Source organism: Lichenostomus cassidix, chromosome W (assembly GCF_008360975.1).
Source record: "Lichenostomus cassidix isolate B80296 chromosome W, HeHo_3.0, whole genome shotgun sequence".
Taxonomy (NCBI): Eukaryota; Metazoa; Chordata; class Aves; order Passeriformes; family Meliphagidae; genus Lichenostomus; species Lichenostomus cassidix.
Window position 1 is genome coordinate 14766 of NC_139510.1, and position 17682 is coordinate 32447.

The 17682-nt window shown below is 50.1% G+C and overlaps 1 long non-coding RNA gene across 1 annotated transcript; it reads right to left on the minus strand.

Annotated features, from left to right (window-relative positions):
- Positions 1-16656: 16656 nt before the first annotated feature.
- LOC146425268 (uncharacterized) lies at positions 16657-17472 on the minus strand. Its single transcript, XR_014846531.1, has 2 exons — positions 17332-17472; positions 16657-17181 (listed from the first exon to the last, which is right to left on the minus strand). It is a non-coding gene; the product is annotated as an uncharacterized LOC146425268 (long non-coding RNA).
- Positions 17473-17682: the final 210 nt, after the last annotated feature.

The window sequence follows — 17682 nt, forward strand, 5'->3', positions numbered from 1 at the left end:
ATTGGGGGAAAAAATGGGGAAAAATTGGGAAAAAATGGGAAAAAATTGGGGGAAAATGGGGAAAAATGGAGAAAAATTGGGGAAAAAATCAGGAAAAATGACAAAAAAATGGGAAAAATGGGGAAAAATTGGGGAAAATGGGGAAAAATGAGGAAAAATTGGGAAAAAATAGGAAAAAATGGAGAAAAATTGGGGAAAAAATGGGGAAAAATTACAAAAAAACCAGGAAAAATGGGGAAAAATTGGGGAAAAATTGGGGAAAATGGGGAAAAATTGAGAAAAATTGGGGGAAAATGGGGAAAATTACAAAAAACCAGGAAAAAATCAGGAAAAATTGGGAAAAAATGAGGAAAAAATGGGAAAAAATGAGAAAAAATTGGGGAAAAATTGGGGGGAAATGGGAAAAATGGGGACAAAGAAGGAAAAACGAAAAAAAAACTTTTCCAGTTTTTCCGGATTTTTCCCAATTTTCCCACTTTTTTCCCTCACTTTTCCATCATTTTTCCCAATTTTTCCTCATTTTTTCTCATTTTTCCGTCACTTTTCCCTCAATTTTTCCTGATTTTTCTCTCACTTTTCCCTGATTTTTCCCACTTTTCCCTCAATTTTTCCTGATTTTTCTCTCACTTTTCCCATTTTTTCCTCACTTTTCCCTCATTTTTCCCACTTTCCCCCTCATATTTCCCAATTTTCCCTCATTTTTCCCACTTTTCCTTCACTTTTCCATGGTTTTTCCCAATATTTCCCCATTTTTCCCGCTTTTTCCTCACTTTTCCCTCAGTTTTCTATCATTTTTCCTCATTTTTCCCACTTTTTCCTCACTTTTCTCCCAATTTTTCCTCATTTTTCTCTCATTTTTCCCGATTTTTCCCACTTTTCCCCTCACTTTTCCCTCATTTTTCCCAATTTTTCCTCATTTTTCCCTCATTTTTCCCAATTTTTCCTCACTTTTCTCCCAATTTTTCCCTCATTTCCCCCATTTTTCCCCATTTTTCTCACTTCCCCCCCCAAAAAAACCCCAAAATTCCCCATTTTCTCCTCCCTTCCCCCACCATTCCCGAAAAAAAACCTGGAAAAAAAAACCCCAAAAAAACTCCTCTTTGTTCTCCTCCCTCCTACCGGCAACATCTGCTGCAAATCCCAGCAATAATTAGGGAATTATCCTCATTTTCCTGGGATTTTCCAGCCTGGGGAGGGGAAAATTCCCGCGGGAATTCAGCTCGGTTGCCATGGAAACGGCGGGAAATGGATTTTTTTGGGGACTGATCCTGATTTTCCTGATTTTTCTGGTTTTTCCCGATTTTTTCCGGATTTTTTTCTTGTTTTTCCTGGTTTTTTCCTGATTTTTTGCTCATTTTTCCTCATTTTTTCCCCAAGTTTTCCTTATTTTTTCCCTGATTTTTTCCTCATTTTTATAGCTTTTTCCTGATTTTTCCTCATTTTTCCTCATTTTTATAGATTTTTCCTGATTCTTTCTTATTTTTTCCTGATTTTTCCTGATTTTTCCTGATTTTTCCTAAATTTTCCTAATTTTTCCTGGTTTTTTCCTCATTTTTCCTTCTTTTTTCCGGATTTTCCCCTCATTTTTCCCGATTTTCCCTTATTTTTCCCAGTTTTCCCTTAGTTTTCCTTCATTTTTCCCAATTTTCTCTCATTTTTCCCAATTTTCCTTCACTTTTCCCTAATTTTTCCCAATTTCTCCTCATTTTTCCCTGAATTTTCTGAACTTTTTCCCTCATTTTTCCCAATTTTTCCTCATTTCTCCCAGTTTCCCTCAGTTTTCCATCATTTTTCCCAATTTTTTTTTTTATTTTTCCCATTTTTCCCTCAGATTCTCCTCACTTTTCCCTCATTTTTCCCAATTTTCTCTCATTTTTCCCAATTTTCCTTCTTTTTTCCCTAATTTTTCCCAATTTTTCCTCATTTTTCCCTGAATTTTCTGAACTTTTTCCCTCATTTTTCCCAATTTTTCCTCATTTCTCCCAGTTTCCCTCAGTTTTTCATCATTTTTCCCAATTTTTCTCTCATTTTTCCCATTTTCCCTCAGATTTTCCTCACTTTTCCCTCATTTTTCCCAATTTTCCCTCATTTTTCCCAATTTTTCCTCATTTCTCCCAGTTTTCCCTCAGTTTTCCTGGACGGTCTCTGGATTTTCCTTGGAAAACTGAGGGAAAACTTAGGGAAAATTGGGAAAACTGAGGGAAAATTGGGAAAATTGAGGGAAAATTGGGAAAATTGAGGGAAAACTGAGGGAAAATTGAGGGGAAATTGGGAAAATTGAGGGAAAAATAAGGGAAAATTGGGAAAATTGAGGGAAAAGTGAGGGAAAATTGGGAAAATTGAGGGAAAACTGAGGGGAAATTGGGAAAACTGAGGGGAAAATGAGGGAAAATTGGGAAAACTGAGGGGAAACTGAGGGAAAATTGGGAAAACTGAGGGAAAACTGAGGGAAAATTGAGGGAAAACTGAGGGAAAACTAAGGGAAAATTGGGAAAACTGAGGGAAAATTGGGAAAACTGAGGGAAAACAGAAAGAAAATTGGGAAAACTGATGGAAAACTGAGGGAAAACTGAGGGAAAATTGGGAGAAATGAGGGAAAACTGAGGGAAAATTGGGGAAAATGAGGGAAAATTGGGAAAACTGAGGGAAAACTGAGGAAAATTGGGAAAACAGGGAGAACTGAGGGAAAATTGGGGAAAAGTGAGGGAAAATTGGGAAAACTGAGGGAAACCTGAGGGAAAACTGAAGGAAAATGAGGGGAAATTGGGAAAACTGAGGGGAAGCTGAGGGAAAATTGGGAAAACTGAGGGAAAACAGAAAGAAAATTGGGAAAACTGAGGGAAAACTGAGGGAAAATTGGGGAAAACTGAGGGAAAATGAGGGAAAATTGGGAAAACTGAGGGGAAAATGAGGGAAAATTGGGAAAACTGAGGGAAAATTGGGAAAAATTGGGGGAAACTGAGGGAAAACTGAGGGAAAATTGGGAGAAATGAGGGAAAACTGAGGGAAAACGGAGGGAAAATTGGGAAAACTGAGGGAAAACTGAGGGAAAATTGGGAAAAATGAGAGAAGATTGAGGGAAAACTGAGGGAAAACTGAGGGAAAATTGGGAAAACTGAGGGAAAACTGAGGGGAAACTGAGGGAAAAAACTTGGAAAATCGCCTCTTTTTCCGTATTTTCCCATATTTTCCATATTTTTCCATATTTATCCATATTTTTCCCATATTTTTCCCCTCTTCTGCACATATTTTGCCCACCTGTCAATCAACTAAAGACCACGCCCACTGGGTCAGCTGTCAATCGCTTTAAGCCACGCCCACTCCCTATTAAAAGCCTAGAGGTCGGGGTGAGGCTGACCTGTCAATCATACGAAGCCACACCCCTCATCCAGCCCATGCACCGTGGCCATCACCTGTCAATCATCCAAAACCACGCCCCTCACCAGCCTGACCAATGAGCACCTCTCAAGCCCCCCTCGCCCCGCCCACCTCCGCCCTCCAACCAATCAGCGCCCTCCCTCTCGCTCCGCCCCCCGCCGCTTCCTCCTCCGCCGAGCCGCCGCGGCCGCGCCGAGCCGCCATGGCACCTCAGCGGCCTGAGCGCTCCGGCCCGGCCGTGGCGGCTCGGCGATCCTAACCACGCTTTGCTCTCTCCGCCATGCCCAGCGGAGCCTCCGCCAGCACCGCCGAGCCGGCGGAGCCGCCGCTGCTCCTCCTCCAGCAGCGCTTCGCCGGGCTCGGCCTCGGCCAGCAGGGAGGAGACGGCGGAGAACCGGAGCTGGAGGAGGAGGAGGAGGATGAGGAGGAGGAGGAGGTGGAAGATGCGGCCGCGCTGATGTTGCTTCCCTCAGCGAGCCCGCAGCTGCTCTTCTCGCCCGGCCTCGACGCTGCGGGCGGCCGGGCCATGATGGCGGCCGTGCTGCCCCAGCCGTACGGCGGAGCTGCCGGCCTGGGCGGCGAGCAGGCGGCGCTCCTCCGCCGGAAGAGCTTCAACACCACCGAGTGCGTGGCCGTGCCCAGCTCCGAGCATGTGGCCGAGATCGTGGGGCGCCAGGGTGAGCTGGGGACGCCAAGGGAGCCGTGGCGGCGGCCGTGGTGGGGATTGCACCGGGAGGGATTGTTGTCTTCGCCCCCTGAGGGTTGGGATTCTCCTCTTTCCCTCTTCCCGCCATTTCGGGACCCTCATCTTCACCCCCTGAGGGTTGGGATTCTCCTCTTCCTCTTGACACTTTTCTCCCCTCACGGCACCGGTTGGGAGCCTCATCTTCACCCGCTGAGGGTTGGGATCCTTCTTGTCCTCTTCCCACCATTTTGGGACCCATTTCTCCCCTCACACCCCTTGGTGGGACCCTCATCTTCATCCCCTGAGGGTTGGGATCCTTCTTGTCCTCTTCCAGCCATGTTGGGACCCATTTCTCCCCTCACACCCCAGGTGAGACCCTCATCTTCATCCCCTGAGGGTTGGGATTCTCCTCTTTCCCTTCCCACCATTTTGGGACACTTTTCCCCCCTCACACCCCAGGTGAGACCCTCATCTTCATCCTCTGAGGGTTGGAACCCTTCTCTTCCTCTTCCTCTTCCCGCCATGTTGGGACCCTCATCTTCACCCCCTGAGGGTTGGGATCCTTCTTGTCCTCTTCCCACCATTTTGGGACACTTTTCCCCCCTCACACCTCTGGGTAAGACCCTCATCTTCACCCCCTGAGGGTTGGAACCCTCCTTGTCCTGTTCCCGCCATTTTGGGACACTTTTCCCCCCTCACACCCCTTGGTGAGACCCTCATCTTCACTCCCTGAGGGTTGAGACCCTTCTTGTCCTCTTCCCGCCATCTTGGGACACTTTCCTCCCCTCACACCCCAGGTGAGACCCTCATCTTCACCCCGTGAGGGTTGGGATTCTCCTCTTTCCCTTCCCACCATTTTGGGACACTTTTCCCCCCTCACACCTCTGAGTGAGACCCTCATCTTCACCCCCTGAGGGTTGGAACCCTTCTCTTTCTCTTCCCGCCATTTTGGGACCCTCATCTTCACCCCCTGAGAGTTGGAACCCTTCTCTTCCTCTTCCCACCATTTTGGGACCCATTTCTCCCCTCACACCCCAGGTGAGACCCTCATCTTCACCCCGTGAGGGTTGGGATCCTTCTTTTCACTTCCCACCATTTTGGGACACTTTTCCCCCCTCACACCTCTGAGTGAGACCCTCATCTTCACCCCCTGAGGGTTGGGATCCTTCTTGTCCTCTTCCCACCATTTTGGGACACTTTTCCCCCCTCACACCCCTTGGTGGGACCCTCATCTTCACCCCGTGAGGGTTGGGATTCTCCTCTTTCCCTTCCCACCATTTTGGGACACTTTTCCCCCCTCACACCTCTGAGTGAGACCCTCATCTTCACCTCCTGAGGGTTGGGATCCTTCTTGTCCTCTTCCCACCATTTTGGGACACTTTTCCCCCCTCACACCCCTTGGTGAGACCCTCATCTTCATTCCGTGAGGGTTGGGATTCTCCTCTTTCCCTTCCCACCATTTTGGGACACTTTTCCCCCCTCACACCTCTGAGTGAGACCCTCATCTTCATCCTCTGAGGGTTGGAACCCTTCTCTTCCTCTTCCCGCCATTTTGGGACCCTCATCTTCACCCCCTGAGGGTTGGAACCCTCCTTGTCCTCTTCCCACCATTTTGGGACCCATTTCTCCCCTCACACCCCAGGTGAGACCCTCATCTTCATCCTCTGAGGGTTGGGATTCTCCTCTTCCTCTTCCCGCCATTTGGGGACCCATTTCTCCCCTCACACCCCCACTTTGGGGACCTTCCTGTCCCTTTTCCATGCTAACCCTAAACCCAGCCTTATTACCCCTAAAAACCTGCCCTTAACAGCCCTTCTAAACCCTAATTTCTGTCCCGCCCGAGAATCCCAAATTCTCTGCCCCTCTTTTAAGCAAAGACAAGAAGTTTTTTCCCCTTCTCGTGGCTGCAGAAAAAATTGCAGAAATCCTGAAGCACCAGCATTGAGAAAAACCTCCGGGGCTGGGCTGAGCTGTTAAAGGAACAGCTCTGCTGAGTGAGCTGTCGTGATGAAATGTTCTTACTCAATAAGATTATTTTACTCAATAAATCAGGAAAAAAATCCTGCCAAAAGTGTGGTGGAGTGGAGGGCAGGAGGACGTGGTGGTGTTGGAGTAACTGTGAGGGAAAGTTTAGCACAGGGATGTTAAAGCCACCACTATCTCCAAGGAACCACACCTTATTCATATTTTTTAACTCTCTGCCTCGGCATCCTGTCTTTCCCATGGCCTGGGGAGCCCTAATTAGCCCAGGGCTAATTAACAAAATTAGCCTGGGGAGGCTGGAGCTGTCAGTGGTCAGGCCTTGCTCTCTCACGGGGTCTCTGTTTGCCTCTGGCTGCAGAAAAAGCTGGCATGAAAAGAGATGAACACCTTCCTCCGAAAAATTCTACTCTCCAAGTTTAAGCTGCCTCTTAAAATCGGTCCGTCATTAAGTTTAAATATTTTTTTATAGCTCTTGTTCTTCAGATTACAGTGCTGGAGGGGTGATGAAGAGCTGCCTGGGGATGTGGATCTGAGGGGTTTGTGCAGACAAGTTGCTTTCATCATTTTCCTTGAACCCGCTGATGCTGTTCACCAGCCGCTTGGATAAAAAGTAGCGTTGGCGAGTTGTAATTCTTCAGAGGTGTGAGGTGAATTATTCCATGCTGGGTGAAGGGAGAGGACAGCCAGCCAGCACCACCTCTGCCTCGTCCCGCGGGGCGTTTGTGGGTTTCCTGCTAACCCCAAACTGAGGGTGTATTTAAGGAGATTTAACCAGGAGCCATTTAGGATTTCACCTGCTGTCCCAGCGCAGTGTCACCTCTGCCTCATCCCGCGGGGCGTTTGTGGGTTTCCTGCTAACCCCAAACTGAGGGTGTATTTAAGGAGATTTAACCAGGAGCCATTTAGGATTTCACCTGCTGTCCCAGCGCAGCGTCACCTCTGCCTCATCCCGCGGGGCGTTTGTGGGTTTTCTGCTGTCTAACCCCAAACTGGGAATGTATTTCTTAAGGAGATTTAACCAGGAGCCATTTAGGATTTCACCTGCTGTCCCAGCGCAGCGTCACCTCTGCCTCATCCCGCGGGGCGTTTGTGGGTTTTCTGCCGTCTAACCCCAAACTGGGGGTGTATTAATTACCCCCGCTGCTCTCTCCGGTGACTCGGGATCGCCTTTCGTCAGAAAACCCAGAAAAATCCGCAAATTAGCTGTTTCAAACGGTGGGTCAAACAACCCTCCGAGGGGAAGAGGCTCGAGGCAAGTCCCCTTTCTGCTCTTTTTTTTTCACCCCTGCGCTTCGTAATCTTAGACACAGCGCCCTGGTGATTTATTGCAGAATGTGACAAAGTGAACTTGTCCCTTTGTCTTGCTGTCTCTGCGCTCAGGACACTGGGAGACATCCCTTGGCCACTGTGTAGGTGACCAGCCCTGTGTCACCATGGCCGGAGAGGGGACAGGACCGCCTGTGCCCCACAGGAGGGTGGGAAAACAGCCGCTGAGCGAAAGCAAATTGAAAAAGTCGCAGCTGATCCAGCTGGAGCAGCGTGACAAGCTGCCGACTGACGGCTTGTTTTGACCTGAGGGGCTTTCCAGCCCCCCTTGGAGGCAAAGCCCAGCGGGTAGTGAGTGAGTCGCTCAGAAATAGTGGGTTTTGGGTGCTGGGGCTCCCTTCAGCCCCTTCCTTCAGTCTGAGGTGACCGTGGCGGTGTGGGACAGAGCTTTGCGCTGAGGCTGGGCTCGCCGCGCTGGAAAGCCTCGCGCTGTGCCCGTGCTCGGGAGCTGAGGCGGTTTGTCGCCTGCTTTCTAGGGATGTGACTCACAGCTCCGTGAAAGGAAAGCTCTGCCCACTGAGAAAGGAGTGGTCAAATAGAAAACCCAAATCTATTTGCACTTCTGTCGCTGTTGAGCAGCTAGCAGAGTAATGAAGGCACCAGTTCTCAGTGGCAAGAAGGAATGACCTTTATTGTTTTGATTTCATCATATATATAGAGTATTCAAAAGTCACCCAGATTGGTCAGTCAGAAGCCTTCCCCCAGGCCTGATTGGCCAGGCCTGCACTGCTCAAGTTCTGGGACACTGTTCCAATAACATCCAAACTTTATCTTTATTTACAAAACACAAGAAAATTCTCATGGGAAAAGCCTGTGCTAGCCACACACTTAAACCATTCTTGTTTCTTTGAGCTTTTAGCCCTTCCACCAGCACGGCGCCCGTCAGTTCTAGCCTTGTGGATTCCCTTAATCTTATCAAGATAAAAGGGGGCAAAAGGAATCCTTTTGCCATTGAGCACAAGAAATCGCTAATAATATTAATGACTTATGAGGAGTAATTTGTATAACCACTCCTATCCTGAAGAATGTAATGAATATTCATGATTTTACCTATAACACTGTGTCTCTGGGGTACTGAGGTGTGTGTGTTTGGTAGAAACAATTCCCCACACATCCGGTGCACTGAATAAAGCAAATACCCACTTCTCTGACTTGGTCTCTGAAGTGTCTCTGGGCTCGATTGGGGTGAATCATTCACCATGGTCCTTACCACAGCTTGCAGAGCAAATTTGGCTCTGGCACCTGGAGCACCTCCTCCCCCTCCTCCCCCTCCTTCTCCACTGACCTTGGTGTCTCCATGTTGTTCCCTCACATGTTCTCACCTCCTCATCATTCTCTGGTTAGAAAGAACTGTGTGCCCCCTCTGTTTTGGTTTCTTCTTAAATATGGTATCACAGAGGTATTACCACCATCTCTAATTGGCTCAGCCTTGGCCAGCAGCATGTCCATCTTCAGAGCCACCAAGGATTGGCTCTGCTGGACATGGTGAAAGCTTCCAGAAGCTTCTCACAGGAGCCACCTTTGTGGGGCCCCCCCTCCAAAAACTGGGCCAAGCAAAACCAACACAGCACCCCAAGTCTGCAGGGGTCACCCTGGCAGGGCAGGACCAAGCCCAGTGCCATTTGCCCCAGGCACCAGATATTGCCCTGCTGAAAATAAGCTGGGCTGAGCTGCCACCTTGTGCCAAGAAGCAACATCCACTGTCCAAGGCAGGCATGGGAAGGGATTTTGTATTACCCCAAACTTTCAGTGACTGAAGTGGGGATATACATCAGGGCCTCTGTTTCCAGATGAACTCCACAGAGTTCAGCATCTCTGTGGCAGTGGGCAGCAGTAGCAGGGAAGGGATTTTGCTGTCCCTCCCCACAGCACAGCCTGGTTAAGCTCTCTTCACCCACAACCTAGGGTTCAAAAATCCCATATTTGTGCAAAGCTTGGTCCTGTCGTCCAGCAGCTGTGCCCTTGGGGAAATGCCCAGGTGGTGAAAGATGGGGTACAGCCAGGTGGAGTACCTCTGGGTGTGAGGACTGCATGGGGCTCAGGATCCCTGTAAGTGCTCTGAGTCAGAAATCTCAGTGGAAAGGCTCAGCCCCAAAGGCCGAGCACGGCCAGGGAGAAACACCAAAATGCAGGCAGGGACCTACAGCCATGCTGGGAATGAGCGGACAGCCTGCGGCAGTGGGAGGGACTTAGGGTGATTTTATGATGACACTCTATTCCTGATCATGTGCTTCATGCCCAGAAATGGGTCCTGTAGCTTTAAGCAGAGTCCTGGGGGAGGGGCACGAGCCGGGGGGAACTCAGCGCAGGCTTTCTTCAAGCACTCACTCCCAGCATGCCTGGAGTGTGCCGCGAACACGTTACATTATTGCTCTTAACTAGCTTGGTTCTTGCTAGCTGAGGGAAAAAGTTTTTCCCTGGACTGCAACAGTAATCCTTTGGCGGCTTCTGTGGTTTCTTTTGGAACTCTTTGGCTTAGCTCTTGTCTGAGATCGTACCATCGCAGGAGCCACCTGGCACCGACCAGCAGGGAAGCCGTGGGGACACCCCATCTTGGCCAGACCTCAGGAAAAGCTGAGCCAGCGAAAGAAGGGCCTTTAAAATCCACCAGTTTTTTCTGCAGCGAAGAGGAGACCAACAACATCAGAGTTCAACTGGGTTCCCATCTCTTTTTTTCTTGTCCCTGACCTGCTGTGTGGACACTTCTTCCCTCACCCAAGACAAAGCTGTCGGCTGTTTTGCTTTTTCCTAGCACATGGCCAGTGGAGTTTTTTCCTTCCCCTGGCATTTTGGGGTTTGTTTGTTCTGCTGTGGGTGAGTGTGTGTGCGTGGGGCAGGGGGTGAGGTTCTGAAGGTTCAATATCTAACAGTTATTCATATTTTTTCTGTGTCATGCAGGCATTTTGTTTGTCAAATAAACAGTTTTGGTTTTGTTTTTTTCACTTTCACTGACCAATATTCACTTCATATTGGTGAGAAGGGATTGCTAAAACCCCTTTTCTTAGAGGAAACACTCATTCCAGAGTGTTTTCTCCCAGAACATGTCTCTAAACTGAGACAGGGAGGCATTTCTGGGTGGCCCCAGCCTTTGCCATCCCATCAAGGTGATGTCAAGGGGGACGTTTGCTCACACATTTGGTGTCAGTGAAGGCTGCCAGCATGGCCATGTGGGTGGCAGCAGGCCTGCGACACTGCATGGCTCTGGGCAGTCCTGGCACAACCCACATCAACTGGCTGCTTGGGACAAATACTATGTGGGTAAGCAAAGTCTATCAGTTTCTCACTTTTTATTTATATTTTTTTTTCAAGGCATGCACAAAAGAAAGGAAACATTTCTGCAGGGAAGCAGGAGCAGGAGAAACATGGGCATAGAAGAATGAGGAAGCAACCCATTCCTGTGCCAAATGCTCAGGCGGGGCACATCTCTCTCTGGGGCCTGCCTGGACCAGAAGCACCCTTTCTGGAGCCCATCCCTGATGCCATCCTAATCCCACAGCCCGTGCCCAAACTCCCTAGCTGCAGGTCAGGCAGAGGGCTGTTAAGTGAAGTCAAATTGGCGGAGGGGAGGAGTGACCTCAAGGAGTGAAGCAGCAGCAAAAAGACCATGCCACCTGACTGTGCTGCAGCAGCAGACTGCTCAGACTGAAACAGCACTGGTGGAAGCACCTGTGGGTGATGATGGAGAGGAGCTGGCAGGGAGGAAGGGGCCAGGGGCAGTCGTGAGGCCAGGCTCTTGTCTGTGGGTGTTGCTGCCTGCTCAGAGTCGGGGCCTGGTGCGAAGGGACAAGGTGCCTGTGTGGCTGCAGGTAGGGAGTTTGTGTGCCTAACAGTGAGGGGTGAGTGAGGATTATTTTCCTGGTGCTGAGCTGGCATATACTGTCCCCCAGGTGGTCCTCCAGCATTGGGTATGGGGTAGAAGCTGGGCACCCCCACAGGCACCACTGGCAGGGACATCCCCAGCCTAACCTCCTGCTCAAAGCAGGATATAACTAACATGACATCAGATCTGTTGTGGCTTTGTACTGCAAACCCCCAAGGCTGGAGATTTCTCCTCTGGGTACCTGCCTGGGGCTGGGCATCTCCCTTGCAGCTGGGCATCCTGAGCCTGCCAAGCTGCATCCTGCAACTGCCACCTCGTGTTACATCATCTGCCAAACTGCTCTGGGACAGCAGCTGCAGGATGAACTTTTTGACCTTTTGAGTGTTGCCTGCAGCTAAGACCCTTATTTGGCTCTGGGAAGCTCCATGTGCATTTCCAACACAAAGCAGCAGTGAAATTCAGTGGCTAAAGCACTGGATTAAGGACCTGCTTTCCACTGTGTAGCCTGGAAGGTCCCTTTGCTCCTCAGTGCCTAAGTTCCCCCATGGTCCCATGGGGGTCATGGTGCTGCCTTCCTCTACAAGGTGCTGGGAAACACAATAGGAGAGAGACAATACTGGAGCTATGGAGAGTCATGTGGGGTTTGGGAGGAAGAGAGCAGCCCAGCCTAATCCTACCACCATTGTTCATTAAAGTGATATCAATCCATCTTTCCTCAGTAGTGTTGTCAACTTCCCCCTGTCTTGCATGGGAGAGAGGAGTTTTATGTGTTTGTGCAGTTTGACAGACTTTAAGATAGCTAGTTCCCCAAGACTTAGTCCTGTTCACAAGATTCTTTGATATCTGGCCGATTTGTCTAAAAATACCATTTATTTGACACAGAACATAACAAACATGCAAACATAGAACAGATTGACACACATAGACACACAATGAATACATAATTGCAACACTATAATAGTTAAAAATGCAATTATGGGGTAAAACCTTGCTTGAACTATAAAAATAGTTAAAAACGCAAGAAATGCTTGCTTGAACGATAATGCAAGTTAAGAGATGCTTGCTTGAGCTAGCTGAAATGCAAGTTAAGAAAGGTACCTGTAAGTTAGCTGGAATAATACAATTTAGGAAACTCGATGATCTTACCAAACCCAATCTGGAGCTGGAATACATTAAGACTTCCTCACTCAATCCCAGGGAAGTAACCACAGGGCTGCGTCCAAACCCTGGGGAGAAGGCTCACTTCACGCTCCAATGTCCATGTAGAAAGCTTCCACCTTTCTGAGATTTCGTGAGCTTTTTATAGGATAAAAGTGTGTATTTTTAGTCACTGAAAATTTTCTCACATTCTCTCTACATTCCACAGGGGAGTGTCTTTTCAGACTTTCAGTCGCCAGCACTAGATAGCTGTTGAATAGGCTATCAACCTAAGTTGAGCCATCCATTTCCTGGGACTGATCAGAGAGAGAAGGGGGAGGGGGGAGCATCCTGCCACACCCCCCTTTTCCAGTAAGGCTCTGAATCCTCTGGCAGAAAACTCTTCAAGCATGATTCATAGCTCTAGTTTTACAGACATGTTGGTCAAACAGGTAAATTGAGAACATTGCTGGAAACCAGTTCCAGTAGGGGAAAGGTCCTGCAGCACCAGCTCACACTCCCCCAGGGACATTCCCTGGCTCTGGCACAGTACCACAGGTGCTGGGGTGCATCCCTTCCTTGCCATAGCAATGGAGGAAGAGAGGCAGGGTTTGGTCTCTCTCTTCTCATGTTGTTAAATGCAGGGAGGATGAGAAACATGAAGAACCCTGGGAGGCAGTGCTGCAGGAGCCAAGGTCTTTCTGTAGCATGTGGAGGGCTGAGGCTGCAAGAGTGATAACCCAGTGATGAACTCACCAGCACCCAGTCACTTGCCAGTACACCCTTCAAAGGGAAGCCCTGCAGGCAGCAGAGCTCATTACAGAAAGACATTCTTCCACTTTCCACTGCCCAGAACTCCTCCTCTTCCTAGGGAAACATCCTCCTCCTGCCCCTCCTGTGAGGCATCTAGAAGGTGGCCAGCCATGGTGCAGAGCCCTGCCCAATGTGTTTAAACCTCCTTGTCTGCCTTCACAGACACTTGTGAAGTCCTTTGCAGGTCCCCAGGGTTTGCAGAGAGGGGATGAAACACGCTCCAAGCAAGTCTGAGTGGGCTGTCCCTCTGCCAGGTAGTGGTATGGCTTATGCAGTAACTATCCCCCTGGCCTTATCCCCTGTGAGCATCTGGAGGTTTTCCAGCTGCTCGCCAAACCAGCGGCATCTTCTACCTGCATTATCTTTCCCCATCAAATGGCTATGGTTGAGGTCCTTTCCTACATCCAGGAGCAGGAGCACCCTCACCCTATCCAGCCTATTAAAAGGAGTTTTTATGTCTTGCTTCTTAATCTTGTTTCTGGAATAAGAACATGTTTTAATAATCAGGAGAGGTTGCCAAGGGACAGTGTGCTCATCAGGGACATTGCTTTCAAACCCTCATCACTCAAAACTGGGAGGCAAATAACTTGGAATATTTTATTAATCCTTTGCTGCCCACACAATAAACGGAAATGTATTATTCTTGTCAAGGATAAAGGAGCCCATATTTCTCCACAGATGAGGAGCTAAACCAGCAAATCTTTTGGATTCTGTTCCACAGTGGGTTCAGCTGTGACTGAAGTTGTTCCGGTTCAGGCCAATAATGGTTCATTAACCATTTGTTAGCCCCAAACTAATTTCAGCCACTGTAAGCTGGAAAACACAGCCCATGCAAGTGGCCATGTGATAGGGACTAAGTTGTTTTCAGCCCATCTCTGGCTTCCGTGGCTTCTGCTCCTGTCCCAACTGGACACCAGAGCTTCTCAACAGTGCAGCAGAGCTGACACATGCTACCAAAGGGCAGAAAAACTAAATATTGTGCTGGGAGTGTGTACAAAACCCATGCTGTAAGGGATGAGCAAGGGCACGGGCGAACTGAATCTTCCTGGGCTCTTCCTCCCTGAAACCAGCACCTGCACATGTGCAGTTTAAGACAGTGGAGAATCATGTGTTCCCATCATCACACTCAGAAATTAAAATGCTCTATATAGTAAATACCCTTTCTCAGCTCACAACCCAAATCTGTTACCAGTCAGGGGATATTTAATGAGAAATACCCTATAACACCAGGCTGAGGTCACAGGAAGATATGAGGTCCCATGTTGGCAGCCACTCCATGGCCACATCCATTGAACTGACACTTCTCCCTCCGGAAAAGTGTGTGCTGGCCAAGAACAGGTCATCCTGCTGCCTCCCTGCGCACTGCTATTCCTAAAGAGGGCCTAGTGCAGCTTTGTCCATGACAGCACCTCTGAAAATAATTCCCCCATAACTGGCAGCAAGCCGAGCAGGACGTTGGGCTCAGCAGCTGTTGTGCTGCCACTTCACATCCAGATCGCTGCACACTAGCGCCATCACAAGACAAGATCTTGGTTCTATTTATCATTTGACAGTACCAGTATTTCTAGAATGATGTTGCAGCTGTGGCTCACTGAGATGAGTCAGCTGGGGAGGAAGTGGGTTTTGTGGAGTTTCATCCAAACTTGCTGAATCAAGAAGTCTTTTCCCTGACCTGAATAGCCCATCGTCAGGCTGGTGAGCTCCAGGCTGCTGTCCCTTGAAGCAGCTGCTCTGGCCTGGGTTCCCACCAGTGGGTGGCAGAGCTCCCTTCCCCACAGTTGCTTGGTGCTTAAATATTTCTGAGCAACCATTTCCCAGGGGCAGCTGTCCCTGCAGTTCCTCTGCCACCAGCCAGCTCCTGCACAGTCCCAGCCCAGCTGCATGGGTTGCTGGCAGGCTAGTTCTATGGGGCACTGGCACCACGTGGGGGCAGGGGACACTCCAATGATCCCACTTGGGGGATGTCATGCCCATGGGGCTGGGAGGGCTGTGTACATGGGGCTGGGACATACCGCACCCATGGGGCTGGGGGAGAGAGGGCCATGCCTGTGGGGCTAGGGGATGGTGTCTGTTGTGGGAACACACTGTGCTGGTGGATTGTAGGAGATCATGCTTGTGGGGCTGGGACACGTGATGCCTGTGGGTCCGGGTCCAGGCCCAGCTCTGTCCAGGTGGGCTTGGAGTCAGGTTAGAGGTTAAAGGTTAGCCTGGCTGCGGGGCAGAGGCAAAGGGTCAAGGCCCTAGCAGCCCTCCCCAAGGCTAAGTCATCCCCTCCCATCTCCAATGGCCAATGAGGAGATGCTTCACCTGAGACTGCCCCTTCCCCATTGTCATCACACACCCACACGTGGAGGGGACGGGCTGAGGGTGGGATCTAAGAGACATACATCACCAGCTTCCCGCCTATCCGACGATGGCCACCCCGACCCATCACTCACCTCGCCCCTCGCCGTGCCCCTCGCAGCACACCAATCAGCTCGGCAGAGGCGGGCGGGGGGGCGTGTCCCCACTGGCACATGGAAAGAACGGCTGAAGCTGCACAGCAGTTGGCACTGCGGTGGCAGAAGGGGCACGCTGGGGGGTCTGGTGGGGAGCCTGGGCCGTCTGCCTAGCATGGGAAGAGTTAATGCATCTGATCCTCGCCAGCTTATCCCCCCCCTCTGATTCCAGAAGGTTTGAGGGCATCTGTGGCGAGGGGGCCCACAGCTTGGGAGGCGCTGGAGGCCCTGACCATGAGGGGTGAGAGCTGGAGAGGGCTGCGGCCGAGGGGAACTGGGATGGGGGGCCGCGAGCTAAGGGGAGCCGTGATTGGGCAGAACTGGGAGCTGTGGCCGGGCATGCTGGGACCGGCATGGGGGCCTGGGACCATGGGAAGCTGTGGCAGGAGGTGCCGGGAGAGGGGGCAGCATGCAGCAGGCGGTGGTATGACCAGAGAAGGGCTTGTGGTGGGGAGGGGATGTGGCAGGGGGTGCTGTGTCCTCCTTCCCCCCTCTGCTGGAGGGTTTCAGTGCCCGGGAATGCTGTGGCTTCGGGAGGTCTGTGGAAGGAAGGTCTGGCAGAGGCAGGTCTGTGGAGAGTTTGGGGGAGGGGAGGGACACGGCAGGGTTTTGAACAGGGCTGCTGCCCAGTAGGGGTATGCTGTGGCTGTGCTGGAGAGGTGCCCCCCCACCCTGGCTTCCAGCCCCTTGCCAAGGCCCCCAGCAGCTCAGGGAGGCTGTGTTGTCCCCGGTCTCACCCACTGAGGTCCCCTCCTCTCCTCCATGACATAGTGTCATGGGTTTGAGACAGGACCTTGCCAGGAGGACGCACGAAAAAGGGCAAACAGGCTTCAAGCTTAAAGTTGCAAAAGGTGATTTAATTACTTAACAGAATGGGAGGATAAATGCAAGGCAAAAATAAACTTTTCATACATTATTTTGTTCACTCCCCCCTCCCTCTTACGAACCTACAGTATTCACCCCCTTTCCTCCTTTACAATCAACAAGCCAGGTGGGGGGGGGGGCAGGGTGTGGGGTCTCTTTTCAGTCCACAGAGCAGATTCTCAAATTTACTCATCACCACAATTCTTCTACTACAAATACTCTTTATCTCTACTTGTTTCTCTCTCTCTCCAGACAGTTTTCTGCTCTCACCCCCACCCTCTTAAGAAGCAGTCTCTGCACTCACCCTCCCTTCCCTCTCTCCAAACCAGCAGCACAGACAGGGGCAGGTTGAGGGGTTTTCTGGTCAGTCTAATCAGGAAAAGAGGTTCTCTACTTAGCCAGGGGTCCTTCCCACGAGAGACAGTCCTTTGAGAACTTCTTTGGCGTGAGTCCAATCTCATGAGCAACATCCCGCCCGAATTCTGCCGCAACATGAGTCTCTTTGTCCATAAGGTGCTGTGCAGACTCTCCCGAGCTGAGGCCAGGCTGCTTCCATGCCAGGAGCAAGGAAAAGGCCTTTCTCTCCCAGTCAAGGCCTTTTGCAGTTTTAACTCTTAGATGAGACTCCCACTGGTTCACAGTCTTTTCCAGGCATCCACCTGCTCCTCTGGAGTGAGCTGTGGGTGGATTTCTGCATTCTTATGGACTCCATGGGCTGCAGGAGAAACTTCTTGCTCCCCTCATAGCTTCCACCACGGCTAGCAGAAAGTTTCAGCTCCAGTGCCGGAAGCACTGGAGCACCTCTTTCTCCCCTCTTCTTCACTGACCTTGGCACTCTCCATGCTGTTCTCCCTCACATATTTTCACCTCCACCTCCTCCTCCTCCAACTACAAAGTGAAAGAAGTGTGTGCCTGCTTTGTTTTGAATTTTTCTTAAATATGTTTTCACAGAGGCGTAACCAGCACCTCCAATTTGACATAGCGGCGAGAGGGAACTCACGGCAGTCTCAATATGAGATATAAAGTAAGCTCCATTTTATTTCACCAAACGAGAAACTTATATACTGTTACAGATGTTACTAATTATAGTTACACACGTATCTGCAGTCTGTTCTCACATAATCAGGGTTTTCTCCTGCATTCTTTGTTAATCACAAATTCACTCCCGTACATTCCTT